At 48.8% G+C, this 25,185-nt stretch overlaps 1 pseudogene; it reads left to right on the top strand.

Moving 5' to 3' along the window:
* The first annotated feature begins 21,295 nt into the window (after positions 1–21,295).
* Positions 21,296–23,342, top strand: LOC146812936 (uncharacterized; annotated as a pseudogene).
* Positions 23,343–25,185: the final 1,843 nt, after the last annotated feature.

The raw sequence follows: 25,185 nt of genomic DNA, 5'->3' as shown, positions 1-25,185 counted from the left end.
GCCAGATAGGGCAGAGTAAGGTTGTGTACTTGGGTCACCTGGTAGGTGAAGACCAAGTTCAAACGTTGGAGTGCAACATCTAGACCATAAAGAACTGGGTAGCTCCCACTACCCAGACTCAGGTCAGAGCTTTTGTGGGCATGACTGGTTACTACAGAGGTTTGTTAAGGGACATGGGTCTATTATTACTCCCCTTAATGATCTCACCTCCAAAAGAAAGTTCAGTGGACAGTTAGCTGTCAAAAGGCATTTGATGACCTGAAGCAGCCCATGTGCACTGCTCCCATTCTGCAAAGTCCTGATTACTCCAAAACCTTCATTATCCAGACAGATGCTTCTTAGATAGGTGTAGGAGATGTTTTGTCACAATTTAATGCAGAGGGCCAGGACCAACAAGTAGCTTTTATAAGCAAAGGATTGACCCCCCCCCTCCCCCCGGAGAAACGTTGCCCACTATTGAGAGTGAGGCCTTTGCTGCGGTCTTGGCCTTGAAGAAGTTGAGACCATACCCGTATGGTACTTACTTAATTGTTCAAACAGACCACAAGCCCCTCTTATGGCTTTAACAGATGAAGGGTAAAAAGCCCAAATATTTGAGGTGTTCCATTTTGCTACAGGGGATAGACTTTTCAGTGGAACATAGACCTGGGAGTAACCATGCCAATGCAGAGGAACTCTGCAGATATTGGTAATTAGAAAATAAAGACTCAAATGAGCAAGGTTAGTCTCATCTCCTTTCATTGGATGGGAGGGGGTGGGGGGGGGGGGTTGGTTTGTGTAGAAAATTAGGATCTGTTTTCATGGTTACCCCCACCTTTTTCTAGTGTAATTTTGTTTTCTTACTAATCTGACTGGGATTCTGCTTACCCAAGGCATAGGTACACCAGGGGTCTCCCATGGGCTACAGCATGTATTATGCCACCCATGAGAGATTTCTCAAACTGTGACTACAGGCCTGCCATTGCAGCCTGTGTGAGCTGGTGCTGGCACTCCTCACCACAGATATGTTTCCTTATATCTGTGGTCACTGCACTTAAAACCTATGAGTCACCCCTAAAGCAGGACTGAAGGCAGGTTGCTTGGTTACAAGTGTGAGGGTGCCCTGAATGTGCAGGACACCCACTACAAATCTAGGAGTCTATCCTCCCGGCTTTGTAAGTGCAGTCAGCCATTTTATACATATAGTGGACATCAAGTCAAATACGAGATGTCTATCTAAATATTGGCTGCACTGAAACCGGTCAGGTTTGGTATCAAACATGTTCGAATCCTACCCCAAAACCGATTCCAGTGTTGGACTGGGTGGCCCCCCTATATTACTGGTACCAACCTTTCAGGGTCCAACAGCAAGCTAGTGCTGCTGCAGACCACAGACACAATTCTGCCCTCCTGCTGCTGAGTCAGGCTCGAGCAGGGGAAGGTAGAACAATAGGTTTCCTGTCACAGGGAGGTGTAACCGCCTCCCAGACAGGACTTAGTGCATTGGCTGGGGGTGCTAGCCAGCGCCACCAGACAGCTTTGAAGGGCACATTTGGTGCCCTCCCTGCATACTCCAGTTGAAACCAGTTCAGGGAGCTGTTGGCTCCATCTCTGGTGCGAAACTAGACAAAGGACAAGGGAGTATTCTCTCCTCTGTCCAGTCCCTCCTCTGGAAGAGACCCCCTTAATCATCCCAACTCTTTCCTTTGGGTACTTAAGGGCTTCCTAGTGGGTGACTCTTCAGATTTGTCTTGGGACAAGATTCAGATCCGAAACCACTTCAACTTCAATCATCTGGGCACTGGTCTTGTCGTCCTGCATCATCTGTGCTTCATAAAGGTTCTTCTCCAGGCCTGTGGGCATGAAAGACACCCAAAGGATTCTCCCTTGGAGTGAAAACGTCACTCCACTGCATCTGCAGGCACTGCAACTATGCTGACTGTTCTGCTACTCCTGACGTCCTCCGGACTTTGAAAGGCCCAGCAGCACAGGAGGTGGTTCTGCAACTCACTTGAGGCCTGCACTGTCTTCTCCGCAAGTTTGAAACCAGTATCCCTCGTCGGAACCGCTGGAGCAGGACCCCTGTGCACAGCTTCAACTTGCCGTTGCCAAGGCTTGCTGACTATATCTTCGGGCCCCAAGAAGCTCTAGCCTCTAAAATCTCTTCTTACCAAGATCTTCGTCCTCATGGCATTCTCTGCACCATGGGCCTGGATCATCAGTGAGCTGCTTGAGGTCCTCATATGACTTTGGCCTGTGGGTCATCATGAGGGTCTTCTTTGGCTCCAGTGGGCTCTTCTGCTTGCTCGGGCCTGCTCTGACTCTCCTGCACTTGGCGAATCTCTTGAACCTTTGCCCTCCCTGGTTCTCGACTTACGTTGTGGGACTGTTCGTGAACAGCTCCTGTTCTTCCACAGCATCGCCTGGTCCTCACAGCTGCAGAGACCAGGTAACTGTCAACTCTCCTGCACCTTCCGTCATCTGTGATCATTTGTATTCCGTGCCTCCTGGTCAGGAGTGGTGGTCAACTGCTTGACCACCCATTTATTGACACAGGTGCTATAGATCAGTAGCCCTTCTATTCATGCACCGCAATTCTTTTTAATCTTGCCCCACCCCTGACTAAATGAATTTGAACCAGGGGCAAGGAGGTAATTTTAACTTCACTCCACTCCCACCCTCACCACTCCTGATCACCATCCGTGATCACTACTGCGAATAACCAGTTGGTCTCCCTCCTGGTGGAGAAAAGCACAGATAAGACCCAACAATGATGCTTTTCATGTAAGAAACAAAACCGGACAACCAAGATTTACCGCTACCTCGTTCACAATCAGCACTAGATGCTTGAAACGTTGCGCAGATATCAACAAGCTGAGACACCACACTATACTGAGCAGCATTGCGTACAGTGAAATTCACCATGTCTTGAAAGGTGGTAAATAACCCACCCTTTACATGTTCTGCACCACATATTTATAGTCTCTATATTGTCGAACAACATCTTCTGGTGTTTTGCAATTACCCAGGACCAAGACATTTTTATACTTTTCTACAAAATTTGTATATTTTCAGTCCCAAAATCAAAATGTGATTGTGTTGCTATTGCCTGGATTTCAAAACTTGCCCATTCTTTCAGCTCATCTTCAGGGAACCTTTTTTGCATGTGCTCACAAAGAAGGGAAACAAAAGACAAAATAGGCCCACTGTCAAACTCTTGCCTTTCCTTGTACAACACCATCAGATCTCTTACATTGCTGCTCCAAAAGACAGTGTCCCCCAAATACTGTTGCTTAACTTGGCCAATCTTTGCTCTTGCATACTGTACAGCTTCAACAGTAGTCAAAGAACTTTTTAGGTCTCGCGTGAGCCAGCGCTTTAGCGCTGCTCTCGCGAGAGCTTTTGTAAAAGGGGGATCTGGAAGTGCAAACTAGTGCTTTTCAGGCCTCCAAATACAGTGCATGTGCGCCGGGCGCGCGCACCATTTGGCAGCCTGAAAAGCACTGCCTGATCACTTTCCGGCCGCTTTGATGTCCTCAGTGAGCCGCGCGGCCACTGAGGACATCAAAGCAGCCGCAAACGTGTACACCATTTGCCGCCCCCTTCCTGCTTGTTTTAGTTATAAACTAAACTTTCACGTTTCCACGACGATGTGTGAGCCAATAACTTGCCAACACAATTCAATACCGCGACGTTTGGGTTATAGGAGCAGTTCACATTCGGGTTTCTCTATTAAAGACGCAATTTGAAAAGATTAAGCAGTAGCTATCACAGCACAACAGTCAAATACACGGAACAATGGCAGACCTGCAAGACCCGGAAATGTAAAGGGCACAACATGGTCAGCAGGTTTGAGACTTCGTAGCGTGAGAAGAGAATCGTCCCACATGTTAAGTCGCCCAAATCTCCCCTGTAAAAAAAAAGTGTCTCCAGCACTCTGCAACAAATGGAAGGGTGGCCCCCGTACACCAGGAACCACAGTTGTGAAACACTATCCTCGTCATTGATTCGAGAGCTCCCTGCTCCATCCTTACTGCCCAACCTAGGCAGGATTAGCCCTCACAACCACGCGGCATATATGCCTGTCTATAGGCTGCGCCGCGCAACCCCATACACCTCTCAAAACGTATGACAGACTTGCCAGCCTATAGAGCTCTACACGTGTCAAGGTGATATCCAGTGGAGGTGATTCATCAACCGCGAAGCACGGGTTATGTAAAACCCCACTGATTCACTTGGTAAAGGCATTTTGAATCCTATGCCCACAGATTACCAGAACTGGCCACTCTGACCTATAACCATACCCATGGTTAAAACAGGGCAGGCTTTCCACTCCAATGCTGCTTCACATCCGAAGTACCGTGTATCCGAGGTTTACCTCTATAGACACAGCTCTCGCACAAACAGAAGCCACACGATTCGAATTCAATTCCCTCCCCCTCTCCCGGGTAAATCTTTTGCATTCCCATGGGACATTAGCATTTAAATGAAACACACACACAGCGAGCTGATCAGATTACAATTCCCTATATGCTAAAATGCAAGCATCTTTTTTTCCTTGGGGGGGTGGCATGCGGGACATACATGCTTTGGGCAGTACACGAGTGACTGTCATTCAAACGAGCCATCCAATGTTCTACATACACACAGAAGGTATGCTAAAGGGGCCCAAACACATACTGCATCTGGAACAGGGATAACATGCCCCTCTATTCCAGGACAATTCGGCAGAATTCAAATAAGACCTTCACATATATCAAATGGTTAAAAACATGTACAGTTGCTAAAACGTCTGTGTGCCAGTGCAAATTCTGCGGTACTACCTTGTCCAGAAAAAGTTAGATGCCAAATTCAATACAAACTGAGTGTCACGTTGCCTTTTGTGTCGTTGGAAAGCAGTACTCTGCAGTCCCCTCGCACCCCCTGCCTGCTTTTGTGTGAGATGCCCTTGGAGGTGGCAGCCGGCCCTTCCCCTGCTCCCCCAGTTAACAAGGCTTTTGACAACAAATACACGGGTGAGGAAGCAGCAGTGACCACACCCCAAAGACTATTCAAGCTCAGGCCCAACAGACTTGGGTACAGGTGTTAGCCACGTTGACTTGTCCACAAAGCCCTCCCCCTCGCACATTCTGAAGGACCGATGACTTCAAGCGCAATGGTTTTCAGGGAGCTAGAAAGAGTGAAACACTAAAGGCCAACAGCAGGCTACCTCCCTTTCAGATGGACACATATACTTTTTCCAGTAATCATAAGCATACGCGAGAAAGGAAGGCAAGTTAAAATGAACTTTTACTTAAATATTGCGTTTATTCTGATGATATTTTCGTATTTCATCCATCCCAAATTCTTTGAAACAATGAATGGTTATATATTTTTTTATCTAGTTGCCGACATGTTTCACTTTATCAAGGCCTTCTCAGTTCTTGGAGTGATGCATCGACCTGTATGAATCTCCATTTTCATATGTGTCTTCCCGTATCCGGACCAAACTCAATCCGGTCTTTACTTAAAATTATGACTTTGTGTTACAATATTTATATAAATCCACCATTTGCCCTTAACTCCATAAAACGTGAGGTTCAACTCGTTCTGATTCTAGACACTACGATGCACTTTTATGCCTTTTTGCTAAAAAGACACTGGGTGCTCGACAAAAGTAACTAGTTAAGTTATTTGAAATCCTTCCATATAACAACATGCACTAATATTTTGCCGTAGAACGGATGATCATATAATATACTCTTCCTTAGCTCGTTACTCCCGGTCTGAATGACTTATTTTGAGGAAGAGCTGATGCGGAAGCCATCCAATGCAAACAGTATATGTACCATGTGAGATTATTACTGCATTAGATATCCATGGCACACGCTGATGCTAAAGGCACTCTTGTTTAACATTTCTATGTCGTGCATGATTTTCAGTATTCTATAATTAATGTTTTTACAGTTATGTTTTACTGTTATGGTTTATACTGAAAACAAAGATGTATTTACAGCCTTGATCCCATCCACTTTTAATTCAGCAACAACTATAGGTGAGTCAAGGGCTAAGCCGTGCCCCAGGGTGAACGGGAGAGCAGTTTAGTGGCGTCAGAAACCTGCACCCAGCCACCTAATACCAACTTGACCAACGGGCGTAGGTAGCTGCTTCCGCTTCCGGTTCACGCAACACTCAACCAACCCATTGTGCATCCGGTTTGGCGTTGGCCGATAGGAAATAGCTGAGCAGTAGTGTCATCAGGTGCTCGCCACAAATAACAGCTTTTGGCCAAGAACAGGGTTTGCTAAATACAGACCACTCTAGGGGCGCCCCTGCTACACGACAGGACGAAACCCACCTCTCACCTAAGTTGCTTAAGACTAACGAGAACTTGACCGAGGTACAGGGCGCCGATGACCATATATTTCACCCGCCTATCATATGCTATGGCATTCTAGGCCTTGAAAAAGCCCCAAGCTCACTGGCTGTCCAGGGCCATTGCCCGTTTTGGCTGAGCAAAGTCCCCTCTACAGGCTGAGCAATCCTACTGAACGAAGAGAACAATTCATGTGGTAGGAATTAAACCATACAAAATACAGGTAACAACAAGCATTTGCAATGCAACAGGTCTCGCATTTACGTGAGTTTGAGCTGTTGGCATTGTAAATGACAATGCCTTTTATTTATGTTTTGGTTTTGAAACATAAATAAAACACATTGTCATTTATAATGCCAATAGCTTAAACTCGAGTAAATGCGAGACCTATTGCATTGCAAATGCTTGTTTGGAATAGTTTGCACAAAGATGCATATTCACCCAGAATGTCATTAAGTACTGCAAGTGAAATATGGGAGTTTGATAGCTTTTTGTAACAATATTAGCATATTTAGCTCCCGCGCTGATTTTTTTTTTCTATCAGCAGGATGCGCGCGCGCATCCAGCGCGCATCCTCCCATTTAAAAACGTTTTGCGATGTTTTTTGGGGGGTTTCTTGTGCCTCGGTTCTACCGAGGCACAAGATGGCTGCCAACACTTCCTGATTCAGCTGGATCATTCTCCTCAACTTTCTCATGCTCAAAGTACTTAAGAACAGCCTCGTAATTACGAATTAGTGCACCAACAGCAAAATACCTTGAAAGCCACCGGACTTCATTCAGTGGTCGAAAAGAGACCACTTCACATTCAGTGACCGATGCAATTTCATCCAGCTTGGACTTCCTTGCAGGAGATCTGGAGAACACAGTGTAGACAGTCCTCAATAATGTCTCCATCTCTTTAACCATTGGAACCCTTTTCCAGGCATCATCAACTCCCAAATCTTCGCGATGGGCGACACAATGCTGCTCAACTAGATGAGGTATGGATTGTTTAAGGCGAGTAGCAACACCATTATTCTTACCCAGCATCACGGACGCACCATCGGATGTGAACATGGCCATTTTCATAAGGTCCAGTTCATTGGCAGTGTAGAATTCTTTCACAGGAGTAGTGATAGCCTCAGCATTACAATTAGTCAGCTTCACTATGCCCCCAAACTGTGTTTTGTGCTCTGTTGATGTTACAGGTCGGAACTTGAAGTACAGGATGAGCATTTTTGTAACAGAAATATCTGTGCTCTCATCAATTATCAATGTGTGACACAAAGCGTGCCGAAGTTCTGCCATAGCTTCACAGTGTATCACGCTATTGATGGCCTCAAGGAACTCAAAGGCATAGTTCTTGCTCCTCCAGCGGTCTAGTATCTTGACATACAAAGCTAGGTGGTCATGGATGTCTTGTACAGATAACATTGAAGTATTCATCTTGACTGCCAGCAACACGTTGTTCATGAGAATCTTTATCTTTCAGGCTTAGATATTTGGCGTTAAACTACTTCCCTTCTATTTGCTTTGTCAGTGGCAGGGTCTGTCAGCATTGCCCGCACTCCATAATCAAACCTGGCAGCAGCACTTCTGTTTCTCAATATCACCATGGCAGCAGACTAGTGTACTTTGCTAAGTAGATGGCGTTTCATGTAATCCAGTTTCCAGCCATCACTCCATTTCTTCCCTGTGGAAAAGTCCCCAACAATATTGGCTTCGGCACATGCTTTGCACATCAAGCCCACGTCTGGACTGTATTGAAAAAGTTCCCCGAGTTGCACGCGAACCTTGCTTCTTGATTTCTGCGTCTCAGCCTCCACAATTTCTTTCACCCACTCTTCCTTGAATACAAGGCAACATTTCTTCCTTTGTGGTGAAGCACTGCACTCTCCCAAAGTTACAGCTTTGCGCTTGAACATTTCCGTGCCCGCCGGTTTGAACCTGCTGTGCCACAAAGCCTGCAAAATAAGGGGACATGGCTTACGTTGACGCCTAGCTCATGAATGCAATCTGTTATACTACAATGTACAAGATGCACCACAGTTTAACTCTATCAAACAATTACCTCTTCTGCTTGAACTCGCGCACGCCTGTTTAAATGTATGGGGTTCTGGCTGGGAAACTTGCAACAGAAGAAAACATGGGTAAGTATATTATACTACAATGTTCAAGATGCACCACAGTTCAACTCTACCAAACAATTACCTCTTCTGCTTGTACTCATGTACGCCCGTTTAAATGTGTGGGGTTCTGGCTGCGAAGCCTGCAACAGAAGATGCACTACTTTAACTCTACACAACAATTACCTGCTTGTTCTGCCTGTACTCCCGTCTGCCTGTGCAATTGTATTCGTAGTATGGTCTCACGAACCTCAAAAGAAAAGGGGTGCAGATTGTGAATCTATTTACCCAGCAACCCCCAACCAAACCAGGAACGTAAACAGAATTACCTTGTCTTTGAGGGTACTCGCACCTGACCACTCATATCCAAATACCTTACAGACTGGAAACCTGCAATTGAAGACAAGATAGTCAGCAAACGCTTGAAGAATTACAAACTATGAATGGGACCGGTCTAGAGACCCCAATAGGAAAAATGACCAAATAATTACCTGGGATTCCAGTCTAGGACAAACAGGCGTGTGCCCATGTGTTTCATTATTAGCATCCATTATCTTAAACTGGTCTATAAATCTGTATTTTGTCTTACACCTTCTGTGATGCAGCTTTTCCCAAGCATTCAAACTGCGCAAATGATTGCGGTGGGTGAACAAGGAAATTGACAGGATTGAGCAGCACACAATCCATCAAAAGATCCCACCTGAAGATGCTGCAGTGGCGTGCAAAAAATGCGATAACTAGGTTCTAGCAATTTTCAGGCAACCATAAATATGTCAAGATAACTCTGAAGAATGATGGACCTGCTGCAGAGAGATCTAAGTTTTGTCTAGTGGAAGTTGACTCATCATCAAGTAGCCGAGGAGGTTAAAAAGCCGGATGAAAAGCTGGTGAACCATGCAGATCACAAATTTACATGCAATGTAAATAGGTCAGTGCATTACTGCTTCTGTCAGAAAGCCCCTTTTGTTACTTGCAGTTTATAAGTTTAAATCCTGTTGGATCTGGCCCTTTTGGCAGGTTCACCCCTAAACTTTTTGCATTTATCCTGGCCTTTTTTTCCCTATGTAGTGTTAGTAGTTTTAGGCCTATAGGCACTTTTAGCACTGTGTCCCAGTGTAAAGTGCGGGCGCTCTGTCTTACATGTAGTGAGACTGGCCTGCCCTCCCATAGGAATGCATGGGGGATATGCGTGTCCATGGTAGTTCCTGATGTGAGAGGAGTGCAGGGGCGAGTTTGGTATGTGCGAACTCGTGAGAATAAATGCTGCGCAATGGTGTGCGCAGATTTATTGTGACTGGTGGAGAAGTGCCACTTCTAGAAGTTGGCATGTCTGTGTGCTGTGTGATGTGAATTGCCTGTCTGGCTTGTGATTGACAGGAGCTGAGAGGGCTGGGGAATTCCAGGAGCCAGGATGAGTCTGCCCGGTGGTGAATGGAGAGATCTGCATGTAGATGGGTGGGTGGAGTTTCACCTGGGACTTGAATGGGGCTGGTCCTTCCCTTCACAATGCTGGCTCCACCTCTTGTGGTGCGTCTGATGTCCCTGACCTGTCCTGTGAATAGAGAGGGGAGCGTGAACAAAACAAAGTGCTCCTGAACCAGTTGTATCTGGTTCTCCCCTTGCGCTACAGTTGCAGAACAAAGGAAAATGCTGTATAAAAGAAGGGGCTGTGACCCCATAAAAATGTTCTTGTTGTGGACTTGAATCTACCAGGGGCGTGCTGCTGCTGGGGCTCAGGGGAAGGCATGCCTCCCTGGGCCCTGCCCTTGGATGCCTGGAGGACAGCTTCTTGGGACCCTTCTGCCTTTGCTGGGAGCTGTTTTGCTCCATCTTTAATGACCAGGACTTCTTGGACCTCTGGCTCTTGATATTGAACTTTCCAGGCTTTCAGCAGCCTTCCTGCACTTTATTTTGAGACCTGGCGTGCTTCGATTTAATTTCCCTAGGAGAGGGAGAGCCTGGGGGCTGAGCAGCGCGGTGCTGCAGCCCTTGCCGAGGGAATCCCCCTCGTAGGGATTCCCCCCTCCTTGGGGGCTTTTGCGGGCACACACCCTGCTTATTTCTCTTCAGTTAAACAGGTGCCCACCCTGCGTCGTGGCGTGTATTTTTAATTGATGCACTGGTGCCCACCCCACGACTTTGCCCTCCTGGATTGAGCGGGTGCCCACCCCGCTTGCTATTTTATCCTTAAATTAGAGGGAGCCTTCCCCTCGGTGATCAAATCCCTGCCGCAGCGAACCGCGGCCCGCCTGGTTGTGGGTGGGGCCTGCGGACGGAAGCAGGAAGAGGAGTACGGCGGGAAGTCCCGCCCGCCGAGAAGAAGCTGCCCGGAGGGAGGAACCTGGCGCTGAGGGAGAGCCCCGCGAGCACCAGCAAGTAAAGCGTGAAGGCGGAGGGGGCTCGAGGCACATTGCCGGTGCCTGTCCCCACCACGTGAGGAAGAGAGCTCTGTGTCCCACTGGACAGAGAGAGTCCCCGAGGAGCGGGGGCTCTCCAGTGCATGCCGCACCCCAGAAGCAGCCTATGCGGGGCTCCCATGAGTGAGGAAAGCCCCGGAGACAGAGCCCTGCCCTCAGACGGAGGAGTCTCCAGAGAGCAGCCCAGTAAGTTAAGAAGGGCTGGGGGGCTCCGTAGGTGCTGTGTTCATGCCGACTGCGGCACTGTAGATTAGTGGTGTTGAGTGGTCCCGCCAGGGAGTGGGCCACTCCAACCCGGGGCAAAGTTATTTGAAAGGTCCCGCGGGGGCCAGAAGGGCCCGTGTTCTTTCCTACCTTTGGGGCCATACTTTATTCCAGAGCCCAGGTGGCTCCAACATTTGGCCATACTTATTTACAGGGCCAGAGGGGCCATTGTCCTTTCCCCAGTGCTATGGGGACAGGTTTATTTTCAGAGCCCGATGGCTCCAACGTTTGGCACATTTATTTCAAGGGCCAGTGAGAGCCCATGCCGCATTTTAACTTTCACAGCTGCCCAGCAAGTAGTGGGCAGCTGCACCGTTTAGGTCTTTCTTTTTAGGGGCAGGTCTGAAGCCAGGAGTGAGACGCACTCCTTCGCCCCATCTTTCTCAGCCGCCCAGCAAGTAGTGGGCAGCTGCAACGTTTAGGTTTGCGCAGTGGCACACCCTTGACTTTCGCTGCCTAGGCAGCAGCCCTGACTCTTGGGACATAGGGCATTTGAGCCCTTTTTTGGGATGGCCCATTGGCCAGGGGGGATTGTTAGATTTATAGTTCACTTTGTGATGGTTCCGACAGTGGTCCAGGTGGCCCTGTCATGTGTAAATAATCCCTTGTAAATATGACCTAGTGCCAGGTGGCACCCTGTATAATATGTGCTTACTATTCTAATGAGTTATGATAATACAAAGGCTATTTTTATATATAACCTTGTGTGGAGTTTATTTTGTGGTGGGCCTAGGATGTTGTTGCTGTGTGCGTGCGCAAATGCTTTACACAATGCCTCCGGGATAGGCCTGACTGCTCGTGCCAAGCTACCAAGGGGGTGAGCAGGGGTTATCTTTGGCGTGTAACTTCCTTGCCCTGACTAGAGTGGTGGTTTCTGCCTGGCTTTGGCGCACGCCTTAGCCAGCCAGAAATCACATTTCTAACAAATCCTAATATTAAACAGTGAGCTATTAACTACCAAAGAGCGGCATTTCCATTCATTGCAATGCCAGAAAACCTGCGACAGACCACCCGAGCAGAAGAGTAACATAGCTTTTTATTGTAAGAACGTAAGGGTGTTTTCAAACAGTAAATAAAAAAATTCAGCCTAGAATTTAAAAAGCTGCATCAAGAGGAATAACCTTCAATCTTGTTTTACTTGCAGAGATTTTTGCATATTTCCCACATCTTCATTGCTTTGATTTTGTTCACAAGAAAATGTCAACCTTAGCCATCGAATGCTAGTCATCATAAGTACATTGAAATTATGAAAATGTCACACATAAGCAATCTGAAACCTTGGCAGCTATGCTCACTTTACTAAGAAAAGAGTAGAGCAGGTTTAAAAACAGGGCATGTGCTTTCAGAAAGTACACACTGTGTTTTTAAACTTGCTCTACTCTTTTGTTAGTAATTGACAGGGTTGCCTCGGCTGCCCTTCTTGTTCAAAGGGACAATTATGGGGGTTTTCACCAACACAGTTTTAGGAGCTTTTTAATTGGAACTCACACTAGTCCACCCATTAGCTTCTCTTCTCACCTGCCAAAATGATTGCTGAGGAGTTGGCAGCTACGTATTCATGTTAATCAGAGCCCCTTCACAGGCTGTGATTAACATGAATACTTACACAAAAGCCAACAATCTGGTGGTGGTAGTATTGGGAGTGGTGGTGGTGTTGTTAATAAAACAGGCTTTTGAAAACAACCCGTCAGGTGGCTTAAGTACAGATGACATGTAACACAGATGTGCTGTTGTCAGCTTCAGTCCATTAGCACAGGATTATGTGCTACCTAGAATTCACATGACTTAATTTGCTAATCATTTCTAAATCCATTTTACTTGGGGGCTGGAAACAGACATGAGATAATGCTGGTTAAAGTGATCGAAAGCAGGCACCCGTGTTAAAGGGGTGGCCATGCTGCTTAAAAAAAAAACTCGAGCAGTTTCAGCTGAAGCAGCGCATGTCCAGCTTGCAGTAAGAGAAACTCAATAAGTAAATAGTGCATCAAGACTAAATAACAGGTCCTGTGTAACAACTGAAGTAAAAGGGCCAGTCGCCATGGGAGGGTACAATGAAGATAAGGCCGTAATAAGGAGGGACTAACAAGCCTATTAACGAATCCCCAACATTCTATAGGAATGAGCAGTCCTGCATCAGGAGAGAGGCCAAAACACCTCGCAGTCTATAGAGGCCTTTTAAACAGTCAGTGAAATTTACATCAATACACCCAGTGGGTGCATAAATCCGTTTAAACCCCCCTACCAGCATTTAAATAACTGCCCACAGTCCAATCCATTCCATTACCATCATTCCATGCAATATGTTTAACATTAGTTAACATAGTTTTCTCTATTTTTGTGTACCTACATCAGGGTCATTATGAGCATGTTTAGTGGTCCGTGGCAGTAGCAGCAGTCCTCCCTGGAGGGCGGAACATTAACCCCTCAATCGGCCACCTGATAAGTTGGAACTTCACCTGTCATTTCACCCATTGCAAAGTGCGGATCACTGCTACACCATCGCTCGTATGGAGGCGCTGGTTCAGACACCCTTGTTGTCTTGCTAAAAAGCAATGACTGGCTGCGCTTATGTTGTGTTTTATAAGAGCTAGTGGGGATAGAATCTGCGGTGCAAATGACAGGCCAGTTGTGGGATTGGAGAGGGAACAATTTGTCCACTTTGCGTTTAACAAAATAGTCTTTGCCGACTTGTGTGCTTATATGCACACCTATGTCAGCTTTCCTTTTAATTTATATTATTTCTATGGTATGTTTTCTTAATGTGCAGCTATCAGTTTTGTGCTAATCTCTGTAGATTGCAGAACAGTCTTGTCTCATTTTCCCACCCTTTAGATTCATTATCTTTATTCATATGTACATTATTCTATCATTTTCATTTCTTGTTCTGTCCTTTATAGACCTTTTTGTGGAATGACGTATATGTGCAGCCTGATCATTGTCTTAAAAGTGGTCACGAGACTGGCAACACAGTCTTGGCGGAGTGGTTTCCACAATGTTGCTTGTGTCACCACGATGTTGGTCGGTCCCAACTTCCCCTCTGCGGAGGCTATACGAAGGGTTAGATATGCGGTGAGGGGGTACGTTTCACTCCTCTGGCCCCAGCTCCCCATATGTCCGTCTACCCCTCCACCCCCACTTAGTTTCTGTTACTGTCCTGGGAGGCCTCTGGAAGTACTTTCTGAAAGTACACGCTGTGTATTTAAACTGGCTCTACTCTTTTGTTAGTAAAGCGTGGTGCGGGGACGATTGTGGCCTTTTGTTTAAGTATTGATGGTTATCCCAGCCCGTGAAGAGGCTCTGATTACCATCAATACTTAAAGAAAAGGCCACAATCTGCCCCGTGCTCTGCAGCCACATGCCCACAGCCCCCAAGCACACAAGCCCCCAAGGCCACAATCTCCCTTACCTGACGACTCCTCCGGCACGCACACCGCATTCAAAAGTGCCTGCTTTTCGCGCCGCTCGCTTCTTTTAAGCGACAGCGCGACTCTCTCTCGCGACATCCTGGCTGTGTGCGCGCTCCACAGACGGCAGTGCGCGCTGACGTCAGGACAGGTGTGCGCGCGCCTTAAAGGGAACAGTGAGCCTAAATTATAATGCATTGGTTTCAAGCTGCTGTTTTTTCAAGATCTGTAATGTGTCGCTCTGACAGTTACAGTATTTCTTTCGAACATCTGAGTGGTTGGTAACACCTTGAGTGAAGAGTTGTTTATTGAATTTCTCTCTAATTTCTGAAAAAACATAAAAAGGCGAATACTCTTGATTTTATCTTGAGAATAGACTGATATCTTAGTCCTCTTTATTCAGGTTATCTGCCTCTGATTACCAATATGTCAGAAAAAGAGAGAATCTCCTGAGGTCCCTGAAGGAAAAATTAGTGAGGAGATTATTAAAGAGCTGATTCAGCATGAGATGAGGAGCAGTGTGAAAGAAGCAAAACCAAAGGAAATGATGGACGGAGTGTTGAACATTGCAAGCACTCACAGTGCTGATCTGGGTTCAATCCATCACCGTTCTTTAGCCCACTCTGCCACCCCAGTTCAGACATGACCCTGTGCCTCATGGGAACAGTCGAGCCCGAACTGCCAAGCCATGCCTTCCCTGGACCGGAAACAAGCTTCCTAGGACCGGTTTCTGGCATTTCAGCCGTCTTCAGCCAGGCTTGCTTGAATCCAGTGGCAATGTGAGCAAGGGACTCACGTCTGAGCATACCCTGCCAACTTATGGTGAACAAAGCGATACAAAAGGGGGTGGTGATGGACAGAGCATCAGAACCAATCAAACACTCACACCCAGTCAACAGATCTGGGTTTGATCCATCACCGTTCTTTAGCCCACTCTGCCACCCCAGTTCAGACATGGCCATATGCAAATCAGTCTGACCCTGTGCCTCATGGGAACAGTCCAGCCCGAACTGCCAAGCCATGTCTTCCCTGGACCGGAAACAAGCTTCCTAGGACCGGTTTCTGGCATTTCTTGCTGGAAGACGAAAGGCGGTCCTGATGAAGATAAACCAAAAACTAGGAGATTTAGCTGGCCAAGAAGCCGCAGAGCTGACCTATATAGGCTGGTTGAAATTTGTGGCAAGAAGTGTGGAGTCTTTGAAAAACCGTGGCGATGGGCAGAGCTAGAAGAAAGATAATAGAGACATGAATCTTTTGTAGAAAGTAGGTTTCTGGTGATGGTGCACACCAACATTGAGGAGGAGCAGTCCCTGTATTACTCAGAAGGTGTCCATGTGTCCTTTCGAGGTCATTGTATTGGAGTTCTGTTTCACTGCAGGAAAGAGATGACAAGTGAGATATAAAGATGCAGGAATTCCAAAAGGTGTGGGGGGAGGAGGGGGCGCAGAGTGCGAGACGGAAGAGGAAAGTGGTGAGGAGAGAGGAAGTGAGTGATTGAGGCACTCCGAGTCTACTCTCACTTTCACAGGTTCAGTGAGGTTTTATTTCCATTCTGATATTTTCAGAATTTAAACTTCACCAGTTTTAATTATTCACAACAAACTGTCGTTACTCATGTACATTCTACAGCAAAGCATGAGGAGATAGGGTTGTTTTTACGCTCGTTTATTGTCTGCGTAATCTAAATAAACAGTCCGAGAGGCACCCAGCTGTTGGCCAGGAAGCAGGCTGTGCTCACTGTAAGCCCCACCCTTAAATATATGGGCCACGTCCCTTAATAAAAGCTTCTCTGCGTTTTACATTTCCATAGCGCTTATTAGATTCCTGGTTTCGCTCTCTGCCCGCCGCCTTTCCCGAGACTTCCCCCCTGTTGTACATTATTGTATTGAAAGCCGTGGTAGAGGGATCGGTTTCTGGTGGGTGGGATTACCTGGTGCCTATTATTTATTCTAGTGCTGTTCTGCCCTTCTGTAGTTTTGTTGAAGCGCTATACAGTGAGTGACAGCAGTGAGGAGCGGGTCGCCTCGGGGCAGAGGAGAGGATCCAAGAGAGCAGGGGCTCTGTCCTAGTGCCGCCTCGGAGGGAATAGGTACCGTGAGTGCTGTGCTAGCGCTTCCGGCGGCGTCCGAGCGTAGGCTCTGCACATCCGGCGGTGGAGCGGGCGAGGCCAGCTTGGGGGGGGGCAGCCGACCGCAGGGAGGTCCCCCTCCCCCCCCCCCCCCGCGGTTTGGGAGGGGTTTTGGGGGGGGGGGGAGGCTGGCCTTCGCGGCCATTTTGTTGTTGGGCTAATTATTTTGTAGCCCAAAAGGAGCCCAAGTATATAGGCAGGGCCGGCTTTAGGGCGGTGCGACCGGTGCCACCGCACCGGGCGCTGGCTTCCTGGCGGCGCCGTGCTTTAAAGTTTATAATGCTTTTGAAGCACCTGCTGCAGCGTTTTTTTCACCCAGCAATTAGCAGGCCTCACATAAATGTCACAATAACTCCTGTGATTAATTAACCTCCTGGAGAGAGATCAGCATTTTGCATAGTTGATGATTTGATTTATGTGAAGTTAGTGCAGAGGGTTAATATGCCTGCTGCAAAGAACGTGTACCAAGTAGATTACAGAGTGCATATGATGTAAACAGATCAGCAGGTTACTGCTTTCAAAGGAAACACCTTTTGTTACTTGCAATTTATAACTTAAAGTCCTAATATAGAATAGTGAACTATTAACTTTCATCCTAGAATTGCATACACAGTGCAAAGTATACATTATTAGAACATTGATTAATGTTGCAAAAAGGATTAATTTGGCTAGAAATCGATTCTTATTATTAAAGAGAACTCCCAAGTATGCTGTTTCTTTTGAGTTTGTGCTTCTCCACACCAAGCACTCTAAAACTATACTGCCTACCAGTATGGATGACATGTGACTCCTACACTTTTAGTCCTTTGGCTTATGTAACATTTCCTATACACTGATTTACACACGTATGATTGATTGTCTCTGTGTTGTGTGTGTGGTGTAAAGTGCTCGGACACCCTACACTGGTATGAGTGGCGCTATATAACTAATTCAATGCATCTGAGAGAGTGTGGTTATGGAGACTTCGTCACTGTTAAAGGGTGCTAGTGAGAGAATCCGTGGTGGAGGTGGTCATTGGGGGGGCACCAACAAACATTGTCGCACAGGGCGCCACCAGCACTAAAGCCGGCCCTGTGCATAGGCTTTGGGCTCCTGCTCCCAGCCACCATTTTAGGTTTTTGGTGACCTGGTGGCTGGGAGCGTAGCTCTGATATTTTTGTGGTGGATTTTTGGCGGTAGTTTCGTGGATTATGGCAGCAGAGGACTATCGTGTTGTGGAGGCCCTCCGGCTCCTGTCCGAAGCGGGCCGGATGGACCTTGTGGTAGGGGAGGTCGCGGGGCCAGCGCGACCTATTCGGCAGGCTTCTGCGGGCGTGGCGGCGGCCGCTTGTACCTCTCCGAAGCGTTTGCGGGAAATTATGGTGAGTGAGCGGGGCCGCGCGTGCTTTAAAAAGGCGGCCCCAGCTCGTTTGTCACGGCTTGATGTCCTTGGAGCGCCGGGGGAGGAGGGTGTTGAGGGCGGCGTTGGAGACGATGTGGGGCGTGAAGGGGCCGTGGTATTCGCACCAGTGTTTAGCGGGCGCTCTTATTCCTCCCCGCTGCGAGAGGCAAGCGTGGGGGAGGGCGCGGTGTGAAGAGGCGTGCTGCCTCGCTCCCCGTAGCGGCGGCGGGCGGGGACTGCATTGTGGAGCAGGCGGGGAGTGGCAAGAGCAAGCGGTCAGGTCGTCTGGCTGTAGGGAGTAATGCGAGTGCCAGGGGGGAGGGGATGTAGTAGGCGCGTGGGGCGCTTTTGCAGCACTTGAGGGCGTGGGCAGCATTGATGACAGGGGAGTTTCTCAAGGAGCAGCTTTGAATTTAGGGACGCTCCCCTCAGGTTTTGTTAGTTTAAGTCACATAGAGAGGGCTGAACTGGCAGTGAAGGGGGTGGGGGTGCCTGGGGATACAGGAATGCTTAGCCCATTATTGTTTTCTCCCCCACCTTTGGGGAGAGTTGAGCCAGGGTCTGTTGGGGGCAGTTCGCTGGGAGAAGGGGAGTGGGCTCAGGTTGGGGGATGGAGTACACAGCATAAGGAGGTGTCTTATGAGGAGTTTGAGACCTTAGGGTCTCCTGGGTTGTCGCTATCAAGTGTGTATGGTTCTCCTGTCCAGGGTAAGGAGGGTAAGGTATTTGTGGGTACAGGGGGGGCTGGTTTTGGAGAAGGAAGGGGGGACGTTCGTGATTTAGAGCCGGCTGGGGGGGGCCAGGACTGGGAGGGCTTGGATATTTTTCCTTCATGGGCGGAAGGGGTTCGGGTTCTTGGGGAAGGGGACGCTTGGGAGCATTTTCAGGTGCGGAGGCGTGAAGGGGGTCTTGGCCAGAGGTCATTGGCAGAATTTGGGTCTAGAGAACGTGGGAGTGCGGCTTTGGAAAGCCAATTGGTGCGTGGGGACGGTCAGTCTTTGGGTTCGGCGTCTGCGGTGGTTAAGGCAATGTTGGATTGGAGTGAGGATGAGGAAGGGGCGGTTTCTCCGCCTAGTGGTGGTGTGGTTCAGCAGGCAGCGGTTAGTTTGCAGGGACCCAGTACACCAGTCCAAAATTTTTCTTCACAGGGTAGGAGAGGTTCCGGCGCAGCAGGCTCGGTAGGGCGTGGTGCGGCCCAGTGGCGCCGAGGAGCAGGGAGGGTGAGGCCTTGCGCGGCACATTCCGTACTGGTGAGGGATCCCGTCGCGGCCAACGCACAAAAGTCTGGCGCGACTTCGTTGCCCCCAACATTAGGCAGGTCACGTTGGTCAGCTGCTACACATGGAGATTTCGTCGCGGCCAGCGCACGAAGGTCCGGCGCGACTTCGTTGGCCCCATCGTCTGACAGGTCACGGTGGTCAGTTTTTACACATACATGGATTTTCATGAGAGTCAACGGAGGGGGGAGCACCGGCGGGTACAGTCGGCTCCCCCGCTGGGTAGTCCATCAAGGGCCATGGGGGCCTGTCATGCAGGGTCCGGGAAGGCCCGTGCTGTGGAATTTGCGAAAGATGTTTTGCAAGTGGAGGAGCCACTTTTGCTGGATTACGATGAGGATAGCCCCGAGGAAGGGGAATTGCGGGAGTGTGAGGGGGGGCCCTCTCATATGTCTCGTAGTTTTTTGCAGGTTTCAGGAGCAGTACCCCCTAACCAGCCAGTGGTGGCCAGACCCAAAAGAGAGCGCGGCCCATCGGTGAGGGCGCATGGGACGGGTGTTTCTTATGAGAGGTCAGCGGGGCGGCTGGAGACCGTCCGAGCATCCTCCTTAGAGCCAGGTGAGTCCGCTACAGCACAGGCCAGACCTAAAATGGTGTCTGTGGGGACAGGAGGGGGGTGGAGTTGGGAGGTGACGGAGGGGAGATTGTGTAGGGGAAAATATGTTACAGATGCAGGGGTTGGAACAGAGGATGGGGGATTAGTGCTGGGCACCAAGGTGGAGAGTGGGACTAACACGGACACGACGGGAGGGAAGGAGCCTTTGTTCAGTAAGGAATTGAAAATTAAGAAACTCCCTTATATGGGTGTGACAAAGCCTTTGGGTGCCCATTTAATGCTGGCAACGAAGGAGCGCAGATGGAAAGGGGAATATGTGGAGATTCTGAAGCTGCTTCATAGGGAGGTGCGGGCTAAAGAGGGCTCTAAAGAGGAAGAGTATGAATTGGCAAAGCGCCCTAAGGTGCCGTTGACAATTGAGAATTGGACGGCGGCCTTTTTGATTTACGCCAGCGTTTATTGTGAGAAATATCCGGAGCGCTGCGTTGCGATATTTAAGTATATGGATGTCTTACGGAAAGCCCAAATTACGGGTAGTGGTTATGCTTGGGCGCAGTATGACGAAGAGTTTCGGTCACGAATGGCATGGGATTCTGAGGCAAAGTGGGGAGAGTTAGATAATGATTTGTGGCAGCATACAATGGGGGCTGCACCTGGGGGCAAGACTATTTTCACTGCCAGCGGCTTGCCATTGGTTTACCGGCCCTTTCAGGGAAAGCCCACCCGTGGCGGGGTGGGGAGCGTGGTTGCGTCACAAACTGGACTCGGAGCATGTTGGGATTTCAATAAAGGGTTATGCACATGGGCGTATTGCGAGTACCGCCAGTAGTGTTCTAAGTGCGGGAAGAAACACCCCCTCGTCAATTGTTGGGGCATTAGGCAGCCAGGAGTGCAGCAAGGTCAACAGTCCGCAGCGAGCACATCTGGCATACTGCAGCAACACCAGAGTGGTCGGGGAGGCAGGGGAGCACAGGGTACTGGGCCAAAGGGCTCCTACGCCAATTAGGCTGGCACACCTGGGGGTGGCATTGCAGGGGTACGAAGATATGGAAGCGAAGCAGACATTGTGGGAAGGGTTTCAGTGGGGATTTAATTTGGGTTACCAGGGCCCGAGGCTCAGAAGATGGGCAGATAACTTGAAATCGGCGGCAGAACATAGCACAGTGGTGCGGGAGAAACTGATGAAGGAGGTGCGCGAGGGGAGAATGGCTGGGCCCTTTGATGATTGGCCGGTTCAGAATTTGATTATATCCCCTATTGGGGTAGTGCCCAAAAAGGAAGAGGGGCAGTTCAGGCTGATTCAGCACTTGTCATGGCCAGAGGGGTCGTCAGTAAATGATTTTATTGATGAAGCTACAGCTTCAGTGTCATATTCCTCAGTTGACGTGGCTATGTCACTTGTGGTGACCGCGGGCGCAACTGTAGAGATGGCAAAATGCGACATCAAGTCGGCTTTTCGGTTGCTTCCAGTTCATCCTGACGATTGGCCTCTTTTGGGGATTCAGTTTGAGGGCAAGTGGTACGTGGATAAGGCATTAACGATGGGATGCTCTGTGTCATGTGCTCTATTTGAATGTTTTAGTACCTTCCTTCAATGGTATTTTACACAACGCACCGGTCATGTTTTGGTCACGCATTATTTGGATGATTTCTTTTTCGCTGGTTCCCCGGGCTCCGCGGAGTGCCAGATGGCTCTGGACACTTTCCATGAGCTCATGGAGGAACTAGGGGTGCCATTGGCGCCTGAAAAGACTGTGGGGCCTGCTACAGCGTTATCCTTTTTGGGCATTGAAATTGACTCTGTTGCGATGCAGGCTCGTTTGCCTGATGACAAAAAGCTTAAAATGCTGGACTTGCTAGACAGGATGTTGTGTAAAACAAAGGTGACGGTGAAGGACATTCAGGTGTTACTGGGGCACCTCAATTTTGCTTGCAGGGTGGTCAGGGCGGGTAGGACGTTTTGCAGGCGTCTAGGCCGTGCATTGGCGGGGCAGCATTTACCGCACCATCATGTGCGCTTGTCAGCGGGGGTGAAGGAGGACTTGCGCATGTGGTCGGTTTTCTTGCACTTGTTTAATGGTGTGCCACTGGCTAGAGGGGAGGATGTGCAGTGGGATGCTCAAATGTTCTCAGATGCAGCAGGCAGTGAGGGGTTTGGCATTTACTGGCAGGGTAAGTGGTGCGCAGAAAAGTGGCCGCAGGATTGGAGAATGGAGGGAGGAGCATTACTTTCTTGGAACTTTTCCCGTTACTGGTGGCTTTGACCATTTGGGGGAAAGAATTGGCACATAAAAAGGTGCTCTTCCGGGTGGACAACATGGCAGTGGTTGAAATTGTCAACAGGCAGTCTGCGAGAGAGGAACAGATTTTGAAGTTGTTGAGGGTGTTTGTGTTGGGCTGTCTACGTTATGATATTTCATTCAGGGCCTTGCATGTTCCGGGTGTGGACAATGACATAGCGGATGCTTTGTCTCGTTCGCAGTGGGGGAGATTCCATGGGCTGGCCAAGGAGGCGGACAGGACACCGACCCCGATGCCGGAGCATCTTTGGTATGTAGGCAACGTAGGGTATTTCAACTGGTGGTAGGTTCTCTGTCTGCGTCCACGCGGGCCGCATATGCACTTGCCTGGAAGGAATTTTTGGCATCTGGTGCTGTCAAGAGGAGAGAGGCTTGGCGTCGTTCTGAAGATGTCATTCAGTTTATATTGGACCTCATTGACAGAGGCTTGTCTAAGGTTACGATTGCCGGGAAACTGGCGGGGATTTCTTTCATGGGGAAACTCCTTTGGGGTTATTCCCCTTCTGCTGGTGAGGTGAGGAGGAGGATGCTTGAGGGTTGGGCTAGGGAGCGGGGAGGGGCTACTAGGGTTCGTTCACCTCAGTCTTGGCAGATGTTGGCTCGTTTGTTGGCGATTTTACCTGCGGTTTGCAGGGACGATTTTGAGTTTTCATTGTTCGCCACCCTTATGGCATTTATGTTTTTTGGGGCCTTTCGGGTTTCAGAGCTTTTGGGTACTAAGTCAAAGCGGGGCATTTGCTGGCGGGATGTGTTTTTCTCGGACAAAGGTCTGAATATTTGGCTGGCCAGTTCGAAAACTGATCAGAGGGGCTCAGGTAAAGGGGTGTGGTTGGAGGCAGGGGCTCCTAGTGCTACTTGTCCGCTGCGATTGGCAAGACAATGGAAAGCTTTGTCGGGAGGGGCCAGGAGTGATTTGGTTTTCAAGCATATCAATGGCGCGCGGGTCACAGATTACCAGCTGCGTATGGTTTTGCGTAAGGGGTTGCAGAGGATGGGGCTGGACGGGGCTCAGTTTGGTACTCATTCCTTTAGGATAGGGGCAGCGACTGAAGCGCACAATAGGGGTTGGTCTCAAGGGGACATTATGCGGCTAGGGCGTTGGTCCTCAAATTGTTTTTAAAAATATGTGCGAGTTAATGCGGGTGATGCGCACGCGTCAACCCCCATGTTATGAGTCTCATTCTGTTTTTCTTTTTCAGGTTCGGTGGCCGGGCCCCTTTCAAAGGAGTTGACTGTTTGGATTGTAGGGCATTCATTTGTCAAATGGGCACGGGTTCAAGCGTGCGACAGTTATTTTGGGGAAATGTTGGGGTTTAATGAGAACTTTTTAAAACTGTTGTGGAGGGGTAAAGGGGGTATGCTGTGGAAGGACCTTGTTCCGTTGTTGAATAAGACATTGGTGAGGGGCCAGTGCCCGGATGTTTTGTTGATACATTTGGGGGAAAATGATCTTTCTGGAGTTAAGGGTGTGGTGCTGCTAAGGGCAATGAAGAGGGATTTGGCCTTATTGAAGGAGCGCTGGGCGGGATGCCATGTTTTGTGGACAGAGTTGGTCCCGCGGAGAGTTTGGAGAGGGGCTGTGAATCCTAGAGCTATTGATAGGGCACGGAGGAAAGTGAATACAGAGATTTCCAGGTTTTGCTGCAGTTTGGGGTTTGGGAGAGTGACTCACAAAGATATACGTTTTGAGGCGGTGGAGTTCTTTCGTGATGATGGGGTACATTTATCCAGGCTTGGCATGGATTTATATTTACTAGAAATCAGGGAAGTTTTGTCCAGGTGTGTGAACGTTCAAGGGCATGGGCAAGGAGTTTAGTGGTTTTCTTGAGGGGGGCAGAAAGAGGGTTGGGTGGTTCCCTCCACCCCTTCTTTCTGAGTGGCGGAGGTTATTTGTATTTTGACAGTTTTTGCTGAGGTCGATTGTTTAATTGGGAAGTTGGTTTATCGATAGGGAAAGGATAGGTTGGTTAGTTTAGTTCGGCTACACAGGTTGGGTGAGTGATAGCTGTAAAGGGGCAGGCAGGAGAGTTTGATTTAACGGAAAGTTTTGTATTCATAGGTTATATGGGGTAGACGGTAATGTAATGTTTGGTATTTTTTGAAATGTTGTAATGTACGGGCGGGGGGCGGGTTCGATAGAATTTAGGGGAGGGGGCGGGGTCTGGGGGTTAGGTATACGTTTATTTAGTGAGGTTTAGTTTTGGAAGGCTTTTGCCAAGGTTGTAATTTGTAATGTGCACCTGTTCCAATAAAAGCGGCCTTTTTCACACAAGCTACTGGTCAGTGGTCTGCTTCCCCCCGCTCCTCCCTGCCAAGGGAGGCTTGGGGGGGGCAGCCGACCGCAGGGAGGTCCCCCCCCCCCCGGGCGGTTTGGGAGGGGTTTGCGTGGGGGAGGCTGGCCTTCGCAGCCATTTTGTTGTTGGGCTACTTATTTTGTTGCCCAAAAGGAGCCCAAGTATATAGGCTTTGGGCTCCTGCTCCCAGCCACCATTTTAGGTTTTTGGTGACCTGGTGGCTGGGAGCGTAGCTCTGATATTTTTGTCCCTCCCTCCCTCCCTCCCCAAGCTTTTAGAATTTACTTTTGTTTTTGGGTACTCTCTTTTTCTTTTGCTGGGGTGTTTTTGTGGAACAGGTGCGCAGGGGTTTATTGTTATGTATTTGTCGCTTGGAGCAGGTGAAGTGCGGAGGTTATTTGTATTTTGACAGTTTTTGCTGAGGTCGATTGTTTAATTGGGAAGTTGGTTTATCTATAGGGAAAGGATAGGTTGGTTAGTTTAGTTCGGCTACACAGGTTGGGTGAGTGATAGCTGTAAAGGGGCAGGCAGGAGAGTTTGGTTTAACGGAAAGTTTTGTATTCATAGGTTATATGGGGTAGACGGTAATGTAATGTTTGGTATTGTTTGAAATGTTGTAAAGTACGGGCGGGGGGCGGGTTCGATGGAATTTAGGGGAGGGGGCGGGGTCTGGGGGTTAGGTATACGTTTATTTAGTTAGGTTTAGTTTTGGAAGGCTTTTGC

The sequence above is a fragment of the Triturus cristatus genome, chromosome 7 (assembly GCF_964204655.1).
Source record: "Triturus cristatus chromosome 7, aTriCri1.1, whole genome shotgun sequence".
Taxonomy (NCBI): Eukaryota; Metazoa; Chordata; class Amphibia; order Caudata; family Salamandridae; genus Triturus; species Triturus cristatus.
The sequence above is the reverse complement of the archived record's forward strand: the minus strand, read 5'-3'. Positions and strand labels throughout refer to the sequence as shown.